At 52.3% G+C, this 18,052-nt stretch overlaps 1 protein-coding gene across 2 annotated transcripts in view; it reads left to right on the forward strand.

Moving 5' to 3' along the window:
* Nucleotides 1–18,052, forward strand: part of LOC135237179 (nuclear receptor coactivator 3-like) — a 53,587-nt gene that overhangs the window by 1,826 nt on the left and 33,709 nt on the right. The window lies entirely within an intron of this gene.

Genomic DNA, 18,052 nt, shown 5'->3' on the forward strand with positions numbered 1-18,052 from the left:
TCCCCACCGAAGTTTAAAGCTCACCTGTTGGAGTGTAGCTTTTTCAATGCGGAAACTATTAGGCTGAAATGTGTGGCTGGAATCTTTTTATTTTTTATTTTTTATCTCTGTGTATCGATGGGATATTTACCTTTACATCACTGATGCACACAAATTAATTAAGTTAGTTGGTGTCGTGCATTACGCATCATATTATGTCATTCATCGCCATGTTCTTAATATGGGGGTAAGGGGAGGAATTATAAAACTGCTGTCAGAAGAAAATGATCTAAGTACTTAGTTTTTCCAGGGGAATGTGTACCCGTTCATTTTGACGTTGTTTTTAACGGTCTTATAACACTGAAATAGATGACAGTGATATGTTTTCCCACATCCTTTAAAACCTGTACCATGCTGTTGAGAAGAACCGTCCCTTAAGCACTACATTACTCCGTTTCTCTAATCCGGCTCTGCTGGTAATGATCCACCTTGTGATGTAAAATATGTTTCATGTAAAATATCTTCACTTACACTCAACTTTTGCCTATTCAGCCCTTGTTACACTTCTGTGATTCCATCTGATCCTCAGACAGCTTCACATTGCTGATCTGTACATTGAGACTGTTTGAAAGGCTTGATTCCTGATTGCACTTTGAACTGGCATATAGGAATTGGGGATGCATGGTAAATGATAATGGACTGTGATGTTATAGGATGCATTGTCTTTAACAGAACTGATGTGTAAATAAATGTTGCGCATGCTGTTTCATTTGCTTCCTATCTTTGGGGCACTGAGTTATATTATGGTTGCCATTATCTTGTTGAACATATTAAGGAATGCAATGTAGGTTTGCAGGGTTTCCAGGTGAGATGTGAAAAGTGTGTTTCCCGGCAACCTGCGATTTTCCGTTGACCTGTTGTTTACAGGACTGGAGGGATTGGATTCTGACAAAGAAAGTGTTTTCCCCCCCTCCCCTTCCCTTGAGCGACTGCCTGTGATAGATTTATGCTCCTTATAGGCACATATATCTGCCAGTTGTCCCTCAATTAACAAACAACAGCTTGTTTTTAATGGCCTTTAAGTTGGGGGTGGCTCCTAAATCAGAGTGAACAGGCCCGGTTGGACACGGCCGTGCTGTAGAGCCTGGGGGCTCGCACCGGCAGGGGGGCCAAATGAATGAGTGAGCCAACCAATCGATGAATGCATAAAGATCCGGGCTGACACTGATGCATGGCATTGATGCGCTGGGCTGGGGTTGGGTGGGAGACCAGTTTTGGGGTCAGCAGGACGGCCAGTTTCAAGGTGCCTGAGGACAGCCTTGCGCACGGGACGGAGGTGCACGGTGCTTTAGAAAATGTCCTGGGATGTGTCGTCTGGCAGGGCGAGCAGCGCCGGCTGTGTGCGGGACGACCCGAGTGCGCGCCACTGCCCTGACCCGCGGTGAACGGGGGGGGGGCCCCTCTCACAGCTTGTCGGCGTGCATTAAAAACGAATGAATCTTGAGACTGATGAATCTTGCGCGAGGTTGTGAGATTTTGGAGGGAAACCCCCACCCCCGCTTTCCACTTTTATTGAACCTTCTGTGGAAACGTGTGGGAAAGCGGCAGACCTGACGCGCGGTGCTCTAGCCGCTGCTCGCCTGTGCGTTTGGCGCTGGGGGAGGGGCGGCGCATCTTCGCTTTGACATCGCAGTATTCTACAGTTACCGAGCACTTCGGTCCTCTGGGCACTTCTGTTTTAAACACTGACTCGCGGCAGAGAAATCTGTGTTGACTCATGTTTTCAGCTCATAACATCAGTGATGTTTTGCACTTAGGCTTATACAGATGCCGCTGCAGTATGGGTCCCATTTTGCTCAGTGCATTTTGATCCTACGTCATTGTCCGGTCCTCATAATAGTGTTTTTGTTTTCTTCAGTGTGTTTTTGTGAATTTTCTCTCTCTCTCTTGCACGCACACACACACACACACACACACTCGCTGGCTGCCTTCAGGCCTGCACCACGCTGAAAAGCTCTCGGAGGTCTTGCTTATGAAGCGCTGCTGCAATCGGTGTTTCGCCTGACCCTGCGCACGTGACCTTCACCCCGCCTTGTGAGAGGTCCGTCCTCTTCCTCGCGCCACCGTCTCGCAGCCGCGGGCGGCAGGCGGGCGCGGACCTTAACCCCGGCGACCGGGGCGGCGCTGGAAACGGCTAGCCGCGCTGCGCGTCACGGTTACGAGACGTAGGCGAGAGCGCGCTTTCAGGAGTTTCCAGCGCGGAGCGGGGCGGGGCGGAGCGTGACGTCCGCGGCGGCGTGCCGTCAGTCAGGCCGAGGCGCGGGGAGAGGAAGGACCCTTCTCCGGCGCTTCCTGAGCGCGCTGCATTCCTTCGGCGTGGCGTCAGGGGTGGCTGCCTGTCTGCGGCGCGGCTCATTGTCGGGGGGGGGCGGAACACCAGCGACTCGGGCAGGGGGCTGAATTTGGGGAGGAGCCGAGAGCTTAGGCTGCACGTCTCCTAATTGAAACTTGATGCCCCGGCTGAGCTGTGGTCGATCGAAAAGACAGACTTGCAACTCTGGTTGTTTTTTTTTTGTTTTTTTTTCCGCTTCTTTCTTTCTTGATGAACAGGTTTTAAATGTTTTTGTCCAGACCAGCATTCCCTGTTGTCTGGCACAATTAATTTGAAAGTGCCCTAGCCTGTTCTTGAGGTGGAGCCTATTTCATTTGGGCCAGATCTCATAGAAATTTATAAATGCGTTTTATGTGGATTAAGGTGCATTTTGCTGAGAGATCATTGACAATATTTCAGACCACACTGTTTAAGGCAGTTGCAGATATTAGAAGATTTCTGAATTATTGGATGAGGCAATCTTTTTTTACAGTAGCTTATCTGCACTTGGAGGTGTACACACACGCACGCGCTCACGCATGCGCACACACGCATGCACATGCACGCACTCATACGTGCACATTGTGTGTGGGAGGGAGACTAGAGACGCAGAGGCACACACACACACGCTCTCACTGTGAAAGTGTGCAGACAGCATCTAGAGATCTGCAGTCAGTCACAGGGCTGCACGTGGGCTTTGTCGGTTGGTTGTGGGGCTTTCAGGAAAGAAGCAGAAGACAAAGAGAAGAAGAAAGGTGGGGGAAGGGGGTGGCAAACACCTTTAAATGTTAAACTACCTCCAGGGCTGCAGAGGCCTGCGCGCTGGAAGGATTTAACGGAGGTTGTGGAGAGGCAGGGTGGCCGTGTGTTTGTTGGCTCGTTAATAACAGCAGACAACAAACAAAGCCAAGAAGCTTTCTGGTCGGCCTATTCGCTGACAGCACATCAGTTCTGAAACTCGGTCTGGCTCTGTTCGACAGAGTTTAAATGAGTAGGGAAACTGCTACCAGATTACTGTAATGCTTGTGGGTTGGTAGGCTATTAGTTTCTTCATGTGAGCTGCTAATGTTATAATGAAACTGCACCGACATGGCTGTCACATTTTCATTTTTGGTTTTGACTTCAGCATTTATTTCTCTGAGATCTGGGGGGAAAAATCCAAAGACTTGTGTTCGAATTACTTATTGAACAAAGCAACATTTCATATCAATTTAGTATCAAAGTTTGGAGGATTGTCTCTGTCTCCCTCCTGTCTCTCTCTCTCTCTCTCTCTCTAATTGTGTGTGTGTGTCTGCGCGTGCGTGTAGTATCCAGCTGTTACAGGCTGTGGGCAGAGACGTTGCCATGGCAGCAGAGTCCCACACGCCGGCTCAAGGTCGTTCATCCAGCGATGCTGAACTGTGCCGAGCGGGGCTCGGTGGGCCGCACACACACGCACACGCGCACACGCGCACACACACACACACACACACACACACGCACACACACACACGCACGCCACGCTCTCTGGGAGTGCAGGAGGAGAAAGCGCTCGCTAACTCTTTAGGGCTCGATTTCCAGAGCCAGGAACTGCCCATCAAACAAAACAATAACCTGGAGAGAGAGGCAGGGAAGGCCGAGAAGGAAAGGGAGTGAGAGAGTGAGAGAGGCAGTGATTGATAATGAAAGATGTTTTCTGGCTGACAGGATGTATCATTCTGTCGGGGATTTCACCTTTTTTCTCTCTCCTTTTTTATGTTTTTCTGGTCTCATTCTCATGTGCACTGACCACTCTTGTGTGGCCATTTTGTCCATCCAGGACGTCTTCACCGTGGCCCTGCTACTCAGTGCGCTTTGTACACAAAAATGAAAATGAACTGAACTGTGTCAACCAATGGACATGAACTAGAAATCCAGCAGTGAAGGGAGAGAGTTCAGCCAGTAGCTGGGTTTGAATGGCAGGGAATGAGAAACATAGGCTCCTCCCATCTCCCCGAGGCCCCGCCCCTCCTGGGGGCCCTGTCTCTGCTAGCCTCATAAGAATTCTTGTTAAATGGATTCCCTAGAATGAAGTGTGGGGGAGGGGGTTTGGCTTTTTTCTGCTCTTCATTGTAAAAATGAGCCAGGCTCAGTGAGGGGTGGGTGGGGGGTGTATTTGAGACCCCCGTTTTGGGTTTGAGGCAGCAGTAAATGGTACCAGATGCTTCCCCAATCAGGAAGAATATCCTGGCACTTCAACTCTGTATGAACCTCTGTACAATTACCTGACCCCCGCCCCCTGTCCTCTCTCCTCCTCTCTCCTCCTCTCTTCTCCTCTCGCCTCCTCTCGCCTCCTCTCGCCTCCTCTCGCCTCCTCTCGTCTCCTCTCACCTCCTCTCTTCATGTCTTGTCTGCTCTCGCCTCCTCTTCTCCCTCGCCTCTGCCTCCTCAGCTTACCTATCCATGCCTGAATCAGCCGGGTCTCAGGCCCTCCTCTCAGGGCCTGCCTGTCTGTGCATCCCTGTGTCTCTGTGTCTGTCTGCTGTTTAGCCACTTGGCCTGTCTGTGTTTCTCACCTTCCCCCGCTCCCTCTCAGTCTCTCTGTTTGACTGTCTTTATCTCTTTAACAATCAACTATCAAGTCTCTCCCCCCCCCCCCCTCTCCCTTACTGCACACCTCCTCACTCCAGCTCTCACTGTCTACCTGTCTACGTATCTGAACAACACTAAGCTCTCTCTTTCTCTCTTTCTCTCTCCATCTCTCTCATTCTGGCTCTATTTATCGCTCTCTGTTTTGCTCTCTTTCTCTGTCTCTCACTGTTTCTCTCTCTGGCATTAATGACAATGGCATTCTTGCACACACAGACACTGGTGTGTGCACATGCTGATAGTGTGATGGTGATCATTGGCTTTGTGAGCAGGGTGGAGGTGCTTGCTCTGTACTTAGTGAGTGGCTCTGTGCTGCAGTGTGTAGAGCGTTTAAACACAGAGGTGCATATAAATATAAACATGCACACACTCACTAGGTACTGGCTTTCTAGGAAGGGTGTACGTGCTTCGTGTGTGCACAGCTGTTCAGCTTCCTGTTAAAGAGGATGTGCGCACGCACACACGTACACAGACACACACGCACACATGTGCACGCACACACGCATGCAGACACACACAGGCGCATAAATACACACGCGCGCACACATACGTGCCCAGGCACACAGGCACAGGCACGCACACACACGCACACGCACAGGCACACACACACACGCACACACACGCACACTGTGATGTGCTACGCGCTGGGTGAGAAGCGAGGGAGTGGCTGCCCTGGGCTGCTGGGGCAGAGGGACAGAGTGACGGATGTGATGGAGATGGGCTGTGACGTGTGGGCACCGTGTCCGTGGCGACGGAGCGGTTGGGGCCTGTTCCGCAGGTGAAATGGGCCGTGGAGAGTGTACTGTTCCTCAGGCTCTCAGCGCGGACGAGAGAGAGAGAGAGAGAAAGCGAGAGAGAGCGAGACATTTTAATTAGCATCATTGCCTTTTCACTCTGTGTATGGTACAGAGAGTTTTATTAGGAATTGTGGTCCTAATGGAAAAAGATTTAAGGTGGCAGCTCCTGATTGGGCTGTTTACTAGGCTACTTGTAGTACTGTCATTGTTGCTGTATTTCAAATGGTTTGTGATTTCTTGCCTTGCACATGATCTTTTCTGGCGGTTTATGTTTTGACAATATGTGCATATTGATTGTATCATACCAATAGAGCACATGAAGTGAGATTGAGAGAGAGAGAGAGACAGCAGCCGAGAGAGCAGTGTCTGTACTCTAAGAGGGGGGGTTGGCACGGGGGGGGGGGACACATTGGCATTCCGCAGACCCGGGAGCTGGTATGACTGCAATGATGCCGTGCTGCATAGCTCCGCATCGCATTCTTTGTCTGTGTTCCCAGATGCAACAGATCGCTCATTTTGCCAGGAATAGCCCAACGTTTGGCTCCGCCCCCCCAGACTCCCTCCGTCCACTCAGAAGGGGAAATGCGTATATTTAGCCTGTATTAAGCTGAAACTTCATGAGAGCGAACAGAGTCTGCTGTGCTCTTTCGGTGTGCTATAAATACCAGCACAGGGCCGTCTGTGAGTGTGGAGAGGAACAGCACAGATGGGGGGGGGGGGACCACCACAACTACATCAATAATGCACCTGAAGCCCCAGGTGTTGTTTGACCTTTCCGGATCTGGACCGCCATGGGGCCATCGCAGGTTGCTGGCGCGGGTCCCCCGAACCGCAGACCCCAACGCTGGTGAGACGCCGGTCGTCTCCACGTGTCACACGGTCGCCTGTCGCCGTGCCGACAGAGCTTCCCCGCCAACCTGCATAGCCTCACGCTGTAAACTGGAGAGACTCCAGCCCACCCTAGCTCTGAGAAGGGATGTGTGGAGTCACGGGGGTTACTGGGTTAGCATCAGCTGAAGCGCATGCTCGAATGCGTCACGCTAGCTTCACAGTGTACCTGTTAGCATATTAGCTTCCCCGTAACCGACAGGGGCAGACGCAGTCACTCGACGCGGGCCCTGACGTGTCTGACTGCGCGGGGGGAGGCACTGACTGTCCGTACGTCTGTCCTCCTTTCCTACGGACGGTTGGACCCACGTTACGGGCTGTTGTTTATCTCCGGTCTGTTCCTGTGACCGATGACCGCCGTGCAGAGGGGAACGGGGAACAGAGGCCCGAGGCGGAGCAGGAAAAGAGCCTCATGTGGGGTTGGGCGTCGTAATGAAGCGGCCCTTCGGCGGCCGCCGGTGTGAACACCTCTGCCGCGTCCCTCGGAAGGCCGCTGAGCGGAGGAGGGCCGCATCGCTCACCGGTGACAGCCCGCCGCTCCTGGGCACGCGCTATCTCGTTGGCTCATTAACCCGAGGAATCCCAGTGGACTTAAACCCTACAGATAAAGAGCACCGCACGTCAGGGGGGAGGAAAAAGTACACAGAAAGCTTTCGCTCCCCCGCTCTCGCCATCGCAGCCGGCTGAAGACTCTTACGCGGTGTTAGACGACTTAGAAAATAATAACGTTAATAACGAGTTCAGATGGAGCAAGCCCTCGAAATGAGCCCTCAGCTGTAAAATGCGTTTGGGTTCATTTGAGTAATGGCCGACCGAGTAAATGAATTGCTGGAGTTCACTCAGGCACCTGAAGAGGCGATGAATAATGGAGTAAATAAACAGCGTCTGGGATAAGCGCTCCGGCGGCCCTGATTGGCTGGCAGCTCGCTGCTCAGAGCCTGCCTGCCTTGCTGGCCTTGCTGGCCTTGCTGGCCTTGGTGGCCTCGCCTGCCTTGCTGGCCTTGCTTGCCTTGGTGGCCTCGCCTGCCTTGGCTGGGGCCTGCCTGCTGCCTGCTGGCCGCTGCCTCTGGCCTTGCTGGCCTTGCTGGCCTTGCTGGCCTTGGTGGCCTTGGTGGCCTTGCTGGCCTTGCCTGCCTTGCCTGCCTTGCTGGCCTTGCCTGCCTTGCCTGCCTTGCCTGCCTTGCCTGCCTTGCCTGCCTTGCTGGCCTTGCTGGCCTTGCCTGCCTTGCTGGCCTTGCCTGCCTTGCCTGCCTTGCCTGCCTTGCTGGCCTTGCTGGCCTTGCTGGCCTTGCTGGCCTTGCTGGCCTTGCTGGCCTTGCCTGCCTTGCCTGCCTTGCCTGCCTTGCCTGCCTTGCCGGCCTTGCCGGCCTTGCTGGCCTTGCTGGCCTTGCCTGCCTTGCCTGCCTTGCTGGCCTTGCTGGCCTTGCTGGCCTTGCTGGCCTTGCTGGCCTTGCTGGCCTTGCTGGCCTTGCTGGCCTTGCTGGCCTTACTGGCCTTGCCTGCCTTGGTGCCAGTCTGTTAAACGGTCTCAGACTCGTTACTGACGGTGGAACAGATCTGCGATGGGACTGCGGGAGCAGTGACACGGGCGCGAACTGGAGACGTGTTCCCCAGCGCTGACCCGTCTCCGCGGAGGCGCGCTGTCATAAACCGGCCCCCGCGCTGGGCTCGGCTCGGCTCGGCTCGGCTCGGCTCGGCTCGGCTCGCCGTTGCTGGAGTCGCTATTGTCATTTAAACTGGGGGAAGGAGACCACGCCCCCCCCCCCCCACCTCGGCTGAAACCTGATCCTCCGCTGCCGCGGGCTTTTGGCGCTGACGCAGATGACGGTGGAATGTGGAGCAGGAAGTCCACCAAAGTCATGTTCTTACTATCATTTGAATGTTCTAGAAAATGGACAGGTTCATGGTGCTCGTAGACTTTGTGTGTGGGTTCCAGAGTTGGTACACAGGTCTTCTCTTTTGTTCTTCAGTCGTGTTCAGTAAGACCGGAGTGCTGTCTGCGGCTGGCAGTCCTGTGTGGAGATACAGGGGGCTGCTGTGTGGGCCACAGAGGGAGGGTTTTAGCACCCAGGGGATCCCCTGCCTCACAGTCTCCTCTGGCCAGCTGCGTGGCCCACTGCTCTGAAAGCGTGCTTCTCCACTGCAGAGGCTGCGCAGCTCTGCTGGTGGGACATCACAGTGAGAAGGGCTGGCTGCTACCTTCGCTAATGGGACAGGCTTTTGAAATACTCCCAGCCTGCTCCTGGCCTGGAAATGAGCCCCAGAGCAGTGTGTTCTGGGATGGGTGGTCAGTGCAGAGACCGAGCCATCGGCACGGCCTGTACCGTCCGCCCAGAAACCAGCCGCTCGACCCCGGCGCGTGGACTGGCCCTGTTCCTGTCCTCAGGAGGGGTCAGAGGTTATCTGGCACACCCTCCTTCTCCTTCTGAAGACCGCGCTGCGTGCGGGCCGGCACACTAGTGCTGTTTGTGCTCATTCAGACACTCCGCTTCTGTGCTGGTGTCAGTGCACTTTAACGGTAGCAAGCTAGCGCGTGCTGTATCTGCAGCAGTGAGAGGCCTTCGCTGGGGACCGAGCTCTGGAGCCTGTGGTACGGGGGTCTGTCAGGCCAAGGTCAGATGAGGGGAACTGTGTGCGAGCTACACGTTCTGCAGGTGTTTACCTCACACTGTGAGTGTGCAGATAGCCGCAGCGGCACAGGAGGGCCGGGGAATGTTTTGCTTATCAGCTGCGGTTTCTCTGACAGGTGACCGACTGTCTCGCACTTGAACTATGCGCCATGTTTCTGACATGCAGCAGCGCCCTCCTCCTTGCGTCGACTGTGAAACGAAGGGGTCCTCAGCCAGCCTGTAGAACGCAAGGTGTACATTCAAATAAAAGACATTCTGAACTGAAAGACCTTTTTTTTTTTCAAAAAACCCTGCTTTGCCCATTAGGCCCAATGCCATGATGCCGTGTTCTGGGGGTGGCCCTGTGAAAGTAGATCAGGGTAGCATCAGAGTGCATGGATATTGATGACTGGATATTGATTTCTGTCTGTATGGAAGCGAAAGCGAAGTGCAGAAAAAGAATGCCTTTATCGCAGCGCGGCTGAGCTTCCTCTTCAGCGTGCTGGAAGCCACGGGGTCAGCTGGGCACAGTTTCCTTCTTTCACTCTGTAAATATTTCCTTTTGTTATCATACAGGCTACTATAAAAAGATAGTGCTTCAAGCATTTGCATAGAACTCAGTTTCTCTGTCTTGTAAACAAATTTGGTGATATTTGTTTTTCTTTATTATAAATATGTATGTAGTTCTGCAGTGTGAGCCAGCAGCTCTCCTCCACACTCGAACCACAGGAAGAATTTGAAAGTCCGATGACACAGACTGAACAGCTGGACAAAAAACGCGCTTTATTAAAATTAGATGTTTTTCCGTCAGACGCCAGCGGAGAAGTGTGTAGAACTGAAGCGGTCTTTGCAAGACAGGAGTGCGTTGTGCACTTTTTTTTTTTTCACGCTAAAAATACAGGAAATGATTTTCAGCGAGGCGGCTCAGCGGAGCAGCAGTGCGCTTTTTAGGGAGACGGCGGGCCGTCGGGTAGCCCCGTGTTTACTGTACCGAGGGGCAGGGGCGTAGACTACGCGTCGTCCCGCTGTTCCCGAGTGCCGCTGCTGGTGTTGTTGTCGAGGCGATGGCTGCCCACTGCCGCGCGTAGATTAGCAGGGCTCTGCGTTTGGCTCCGCCCCTTTCTCTGTCATCCCAGGGCTGCGGAGGTGCGGGCGGGCGCTCTCTCTCCGTTACTGTAACTCTGTCTCCGCTGAACTCTGCTCCCCCCTCAGGAGCACCTGGACCTGCTGGAGGAAGAATAAAGCAGCCGAGTGAGAGTACAGAAGGCAGACTCTTATGATCGAGCGTGTTCGGTGCCTTGCACACATGCAGGGTTAGCAGACTGTAACAGTGTGTCTTTCCCAGGAGAAATGGGTGTGCACTGCAGCAGTTGGGTATACACAGGGCTCTTTCTCCCTCTGTTTTCATAACCAGTAACAGTGCACTTTGAATTCACCATGCTGCTTTGACAAATGTCTGTTCCATAAAATTTCATATATATCTATTACAGTTGTGTGTGTGTGTGTGTGTCTGTATGTGTCTGTGTGTGCGCGCCTTACACCCTGCTTCGCACTGTGTCTTTTCTTCTTTGGTTTTTTAGAGGAAGGAGCCGAAAGCGAGACAGAAGGGAGGGGGCAGATCTCTAGAGCTGAATTCCTCCAGCGGGGTCATAGTTCAGCTGCAGCGGCAGTGCCGCGCTCTGATTGGCTGAGGAAAGGTGAAATGAAATCCACGGTAAACTTTTGACCCCGCGGGAGCTCGGGCGCACACGCCCAGCACAGGCGCAGAATGGAATCCGCTCCGCTCGCTACCTCACCGGGTTTATACAGAGCGCAGGGAGGGGGGGAGGGAGCAGGAGGAGGGGAAGGGAGGGGAGGAAAAGAGAGGGGAGGGGAGGGGTGGGGAAAGGAAAGGAGAGGAGAGAGAGCATGAGCAAGAGCATGGAAAAGGGTAAAGGAGAAAGAAAGACAAAAGGAATGCAGACTTTTCAACGTTGCAGCATAATTACACACGGCTCCCTGTTTAAAGGCCAAAGAGTAGAAATGTAAAGGAAGGTAAAGGAAGGTACGAGGTTTTCTTTTGTTAGAGGAGGTGCGGAGGAGGGCCCGGGTTGGCGTGGGCCGCCCCGGCCCTGCCTGTGACTCCGGGAAGGGGGCGTACCGGGCTCACGTGCGCGGCCAGCGCTAATTGTTTTACGCCACTTCTGTTCACTGTTCGGAGAGGTGGCGGTGGCGGAAAGAAAAGGACCTTTTGGCCTGGTGGGAGGGGCCTGATTAACTCGCATACCTCTGACATGCTCTCGTTCCCCTCTGTTTGAAAGGTGGCACAGTACAACTGCTGTGTGTGTGTGTGTTTATGGCTGTGTTTGTGTGTGTGTGTGTGTGTGTGTGTGTGTGTGTGTGTGTTTATGGCCGTGTGTGTGTGTGGTGTGTGTGTGTGTGCACACTTGTTGGAGCACACGTGTATGCAAACGTGAGTGTATGTTTTGTGTACGTGTTTGTCTCTCTGCGTCTGTGTTTCTGTGCGCAGTGTTTCTGTGCGCAGTGTCTCTCTGCGTCTGTGTTTCTGTACACTGTGTTTCTGCACGCAGTGTTTCTGTGCGCAGTGTTTCTGTGCGCTGTGTCTCTCTGCGTCTGTGTTTCTGTACACTGTGTTTCTGCACACAGTGTTTCTGTGCGCAGTGTTTCTGTGCGCAGTGTTTCTGCGCGCTGTGTTTCTGTGCGCAGTGTTTCTGTACACTGTGTTTCTGTGCGCAGTGTTTCTGTGCGCAGTGTTTCTGTGCGCAGTGTTTCTGTGCGCTGTGTTTCTGTGCGCTGTGTTTCTGCACGCAGTGTTTCTGTGCGCAGTGTTTCTGCGCGCAGTGTTTCTGTGCGCTGTGTTTCTGTACGCAGTGTTTCTGCGCGCAGTGTTTCTGTGCGCAGTGTTTCTGTACGCAGTGTTTCTGTACGCAGTGTTTCTGCACGCAGTGTTTCTGCGCGCAGTGTTTCTGTATGCAGTGTTTCTGCGCGCAGTGTTTCTGTGCGCAGTGTTTCTGCACGCTGTGTTTCTGTGCGCAGTGTTTCTGTACACTGTGTTTCTGCGCGCTGTGTTTCTGTGCGCAGTGTTTCTGTACACTGTGTTTCTGCGCGCTGTGTTTCTGTGCGCTGTGTTTCTGTGCGCTGTGTTTCTGTGCGCAGTGTTTCTGTGCGCAGTGTTTCTGTGCGCTGTGTTTCTGCACGCTGTGTTTCTGCGCGCTGTGTTTCTGCACGCTGTGTTTCTGTGCGCAGTGTTTCTGTACGCAGTGTTTCTGTGCGCAGTGTTTCTGTACGCTGTGTTTCTGTGCGCAGTGTTTCTGTGCGCTGTGTTTCTGTACGCAGTGTTTCTGTGCGCAGTGTTTCTGTGCGCAGTGTTTCTGTGCGCAGTGTTTCTGCGCGCAGTGTTTCTGTGCGCTGTGTTTCTGCGCGCAGTGTTTCTGTACGCAGTGTTTCTGTGCGCTGTGTTTCTGTACGCAGTGTTTCTGCGCGCAGTGTTTCTGCGCGCAGTGTTTCTTGCGCCAGTGTTTCTTCGCAGTGTTTCTGTGCGCAGTGTTTCTGTACGCAGTGTTTCTGTGCGCAGTGTTTCTGTGCGCAGTGTTTCTGCACGCAGTGTTTCTGTGCGCAGTGTTTCTGTGCGCAGTGTTTCTGTGCGCAGTGTTTCTGTACGCAGTGTTTCTGTGCGCAGTGTTTCTGTGCGCAGTGTTTCTGTGCGCAGTGTTTCTGCACGCAGTGTTTCTGTGCGCAGTGTTTCTGTGCGCAGTGTTTCTGTACGCAGTGTTTTCTGTGCGCAGTGTTTCTGTGCGCAGTGTTTCTGTACGCAGTGTTTCTGTGCGCAGTGTTTCTGTGCGCGTGTTTCTGTCGCAGTGTTTCTGTGCGCAGTGTTTCTGTGCGCAGTGTTTCTGTACGCAGTGTTTCTGTGCGCAGTGTTTCTGCGCGCAGTGTTTCTGCACGCAGTGTTTCTGCACGCAGTGTTTCTGTACGCAGTGTTTCTGTGCGCAGTGTTTCTGTACGCAGTGTTTCTGTACGCAGTGTTTCTGTGCGCAGTGTTTCTGTACGCAGTGTTTCTGCAGCTGTCTTTTCTGCAGTAGAAACTGAAGAGCAGCGGTTCATTTTCTAGTATTTCCCAATCCCCTCCGATCTCACATTATCCTGCAGCAGCCTTTTGGTTTACTAACCAAATGGGTTTTATTGTTTTCTGAGCACTGCGGTGCTTTAAGGGGTTTCTGGCTTGTTAAACACATCTACCCTTCGCCATTATGCATTTGAACTGCTTTGTGCTGAAGATGAGGATGATGATGATGGATTTGAGGAAGGACAGGTTGCGGGCGGGAGAGGCAGGCACCGGGGCTTGGCAGTGGCTGCCAGGCGAAGGCACCATATGGTTGCTTAACGGATGGATTTCGCATTAGCCATCCCCTGGACATTTTTCTTCTTGAATCTAATTACTCCACCCATAGGAGCCAGTCCATTAGATAAAGAGTCCCAGAGCTCCACGCTTATGGAGAGTCAGCCAGATAGCAACAACAAATACACTATTTCACAGACCGTTCACTGGGGCCGTTTAAAGCAGGATAGGTGGAGTTAGTCCTCTCTTCTGTAGTCAAGAGTTGGCATTTGAAATTTTGTCTACGTGTGCATAATTTGTGTGAGTGTGTGTCTGTGTGTATCTCTGTGCATGCGTGTGTGTGTCTGTGCTTGTGTGTGTGCGTGTCTGTGTTTCTGTGCATGCGTGGGTGTGTGTGCGTGTATTTGTGGGCGTGTGTGTGTGTGCGCGCGTGTCTGTGCATGCTTCTCTATGTGCACTGTGTGTTTGTGCGTCTGGCTGTGCTTGTGTGCGAGTGTGTTTGTGTTTCTGTGCATGTGTGTGCGTGGGTGTGTCTGCGTGCGTGCGTGTGTGTATTTGTGTATGTGTGTGTTTGTGTGTGTGTGTGTGTGTGTGTGTGTGTGTGTGCGCGCGCGTGTGTGTCTGTGTGTGTGCTTTCATGCAGTTATCTGCCCTTTCTTTGTCTCTTTTGTTTGAGCGGGTGATTGATGAGTGGGAGTTAGATGTGATTTGGATTCTCCAGCGGTTAAGATTTTCTGCCCCACAGCCCAGTCTGTTTCTACCCGTCATTTTCTCTCTCTTTCTACTGGACTCATCATCACCTTCTTTTTTTGGCAAATGGGAGGGCAGGATGGTGGGGGGTTGGATATTAGATATGCTTTCTAAGAGAAGCCTTGGTTGAAAATGCAGCCTTGATTCAAATAGCTCCTTTCCCCTCTGAACAACCTTTCTCTTCTCCCCATGTGTGTAAATCCCCTGGAAGGAGAGGTTTGCTGTGATTGGCTGTGATCGGCCAGTGATTGGCTCTGATTGGCTGTCATTTTTCTGCCTGTGACTGCATGCACCACAGGACATCCCAGTCTTGTGAAGGCTGAAATGTCCGTCCTCGATAGTGTTTTTTCCCCCTCAAGTGTGCACATCATCATACGTGAGCAAAGACTAAAGCATTTTTTTTAAAACATAAAAAGAAAAGAGAAAGCCAAGTGTCCTAGGGCTGGGCTTTCTTTGTATGGCCATCAACTTTGCAGGTGTTTTAAAAATAGAGCTGATTCACCCTAATGTGAGAAACCCCCCCAAATTCTGAACACACACACACACACACACACACATGCGCTGTGTGGGATGCACTCCCGCTGTGGAAATGGATGGTTATGCACCTCCCGCAGTTGGCCAAAGCACCTCATCAATTCAAGCAAGGAGGTGGAGGTGCGTGCGTGCGTGCGTGCGTGCGTGCGTGCGTGCCTGTGTGTGTGTGTGTTTTTGCGTGTTTGCGACAGCATGGTAGTCTGTCTTGACAGCCATGAACTCTTTGGGAGGGAGAAGGACAAACAAAAGATTGACACAAAACCTGTCCAACTGCTGGTGGAAAATATGTCATTTTCTTTCTTTCCTTTTTTCATAAATGCTTTATTTTCATTGGTCAAAACCCTATCTGATTTCACCTCAATGTATAATTATCGGCTCAATTAACTGAAAATGTAACCACTTTCTAAAGAGGTTTTTTGTTCTGAAGCACCCAACAAGAAAAGAATTGGTCAAACTGACGACTGATTCTTGGCTCTGTCAACTGTTTTTTGGTTTGGGGGGGACGGGGTGCCACAAACGAGTTGGTGGGTTGGTTAATGTGACCCCCTTTTCCTAATGGCAGTCATTTTAAGCCAAAGGATGACTGTTGCCATGGTGTTGTCCACCAGCTCCTCCTACAGTGCTCTCTGAGGATGCTCATTGTGCATTGTGTGTGTGTCTGATTTTACTGTAAAAATGGAGACAGTTTTCCCAGGTTGGGATATTTGAGCGGGTTTTTCAGCCACAGCGATTGGCTGGATTTTCAGCTGACCATGGCTGCTACTGTGAAGCTGCGAGCACTCCCACCAGCCCCACTCTTAGCTGAAGGAAGTCCTCCATGTGAGGGAATAATGTGGGCTAGGGTAGGACTTCCTGCGCTGGACACTCCCATGGTGGAGCTGTGGAATGAATCCAGCGTAGCTCTCCGGCACCATAGTCACTGTCAGACTAGCCACACTCGGACGGGGATTTTAGGTTGTAATTCCTTAAATGCATTATTTTCCCGTTTTGGCATAGCTCTCCCCATAAATCTAGTGTGCTTGGACTTTGGTAGGTGAACAGCAGTTAATGATTTAGTCCAGATGTCCATTCTTTCAGTATAAATTGTCTCTGAAGTTCAGCTGAAGCTAAGGGCTAGCGCTAATATTTTGTAAGTCTGTGATATACGAATTGAGATTACTGTGCCGGTGGACTGGTGCTACTGGTGCAGATTGTAGGCAGTTTGCAGGCAGGTCATTGTCAGGTTGCAGGTATTGAGTAGGCAGACGCAGGTAGATTGCAGGTAGTGTGTAGATCACAGGCTGTGTAGGCAGGGTACTGGTAGTGTGTAGGCAGTGTGTAGGCAGGGTACTGGTAGTGTGTAGGCAGGTTGCAGGCAGTGTGTAGGCAGGGTACTGGCAGTGTGTAGCCAGGTCGCAGGCAGTGTGTAGGCAGGGTACTGGCAGTGTGTAGCCAGGTTGCAGGCAGTGTGTAGGCAGGGTACTGGTAGTGTGTAGGCAGGGTACTGGTAGTGTGTAGGCAGGTTGCAGGCAGTGTGTAGGCAGGGTACTGGTAGTGTGTAGGCAGGTTGCTGGTAGTGTGTAGGCAGGGTACTGGTAGTGTGTAGGTAGGTTGCAGGCAGTGTGTAGGCAGGGTACTGGTAGTGTGTAGGTAGGTTGCAGGCAGTGTGTAGACAGGGTACTGGTAGTGTGTAGGTAGGTTGCAGGCAGTGTGTAGGCAGGGTACTGGTAGTGTGTAGGCAGGTTGCTGGTAGTGTGTCAGTAGGTTACGGTTACCCATTTAATGGAGTTACTCTGGAGCAGTGAGGTGTGTGAGAGGTGCGGTGAGGCTGTGCTCAGGTGTATGTGTGCCTGTCTGAATCCCAGCCACATTTGGCACTGGCACATGCAGGATGGGAATGGACTGTAGGGTACATTACTCTATCAAAGCACAGCTCCAAAATCAGAGTCTCTTTTGTAGCGGTGAATGCCGGTGCTCTGTTCATACAGTACCTGTGACCTCGCCGACCTGCCAGGAATCAGGAAGGCTCTCTGGTCTGAAGGTTTCCTGTGCTGTACGATGTTGTACCAAGCTGTTCAGAATCGCCATGGAAACATCAGCCGCGAGTGCCTCCGCAGGGCATTTCCGGCAGGGCGATGCGCACGTCGACAGTGAAACCGGCTCAGTGTAATTTAGGTCCATAGTCCCTTCTCGTACTAGTGCAGGGCCCCTGCTCCTGTTGAGGCCATTGTGGTTTTCTTTTCTTTTTCCTTTTAGCAGCGACGGGAGTTTGTGTGCCACGCTCTCTCTGCCCGCCTCGCAAAGTGCGCGGCCTCCGAAGCACGGCGCCGGCAGCCGTTAGGCCGCGGCGCCCGTGGCGTGCAGCGCGGGTCGTTTTGGCTCGGGTCTGTTCGGCCCGGGTCCGTTCTGCTCTGGCCCGGACTAAAGGGCGCTCGGCGAGGCTCGCTGCTGCCGCGGTACTGTAGGACGCGGGCCCTGTCAGGCTGACGAGCAGCAGCCACTCCAAACGGGGTGGGCAGGATGCATTGATTGACCCTATTACAGTAATTAGGTCTGAGATGACTCCAGAGACACCGCTGGCCCCTGGCTCTGCAGAGCCGTAAAATCGCTGCCCCGTCTGCCCCTTCATTCACATCCTGTAATTAGATTATAAATAGTGCCACCAAATGTTTTGAAGCTGTGTAATTTTCTGAGGAGGGGTATAATTTTCTATTCCTGATTGAGAATTGTTAGCAAAAGCCCTAAATTACAGCTGTCTGCATGGGGGGATGAGGGACTGAAGCCCAGTTCTGTGCACTGTACAGAGAACCCTGCCTGGGGCCAAACAGGCACACATGCACATGTACATATAACACCCCCCCCCACACACACACACACACACACACATGCACATGTACATATAATACCCCCCCACACACACACACACTGACACGCGCGCACACATACACAAACACACAAGCACACACACGCGTGCGCGCACACACACACACAGCAGTCAAACTGTACAGACACAATATGCCGTCAACAACTGAGTGGATGTGCACAGTAAGGGTTTCTACAGTGTGGGTGTGGTTCCTGGGGAAAAAGAGTGCGAAACCTATAATCTGCGTGATGCGTATGAACTGCTCTAGCTGTTGTTATTAGTCCTGACTGTACCTGTGTGGAATCATAATGACATATGATTGATGTGCTTCTTACG

This window comes from Anguilla rostrata, chromosome 13 (genome assembly GCF_018555375.3).
Source record: "Anguilla rostrata isolate EN2019 chromosome 13, ASM1855537v3, whole genome shotgun sequence".
Taxonomy (NCBI): domain Eukaryota; kingdom Metazoa; phylum Chordata; class Actinopteri; order Anguilliformes; family Anguillidae; genus Anguilla; species Anguilla rostrata.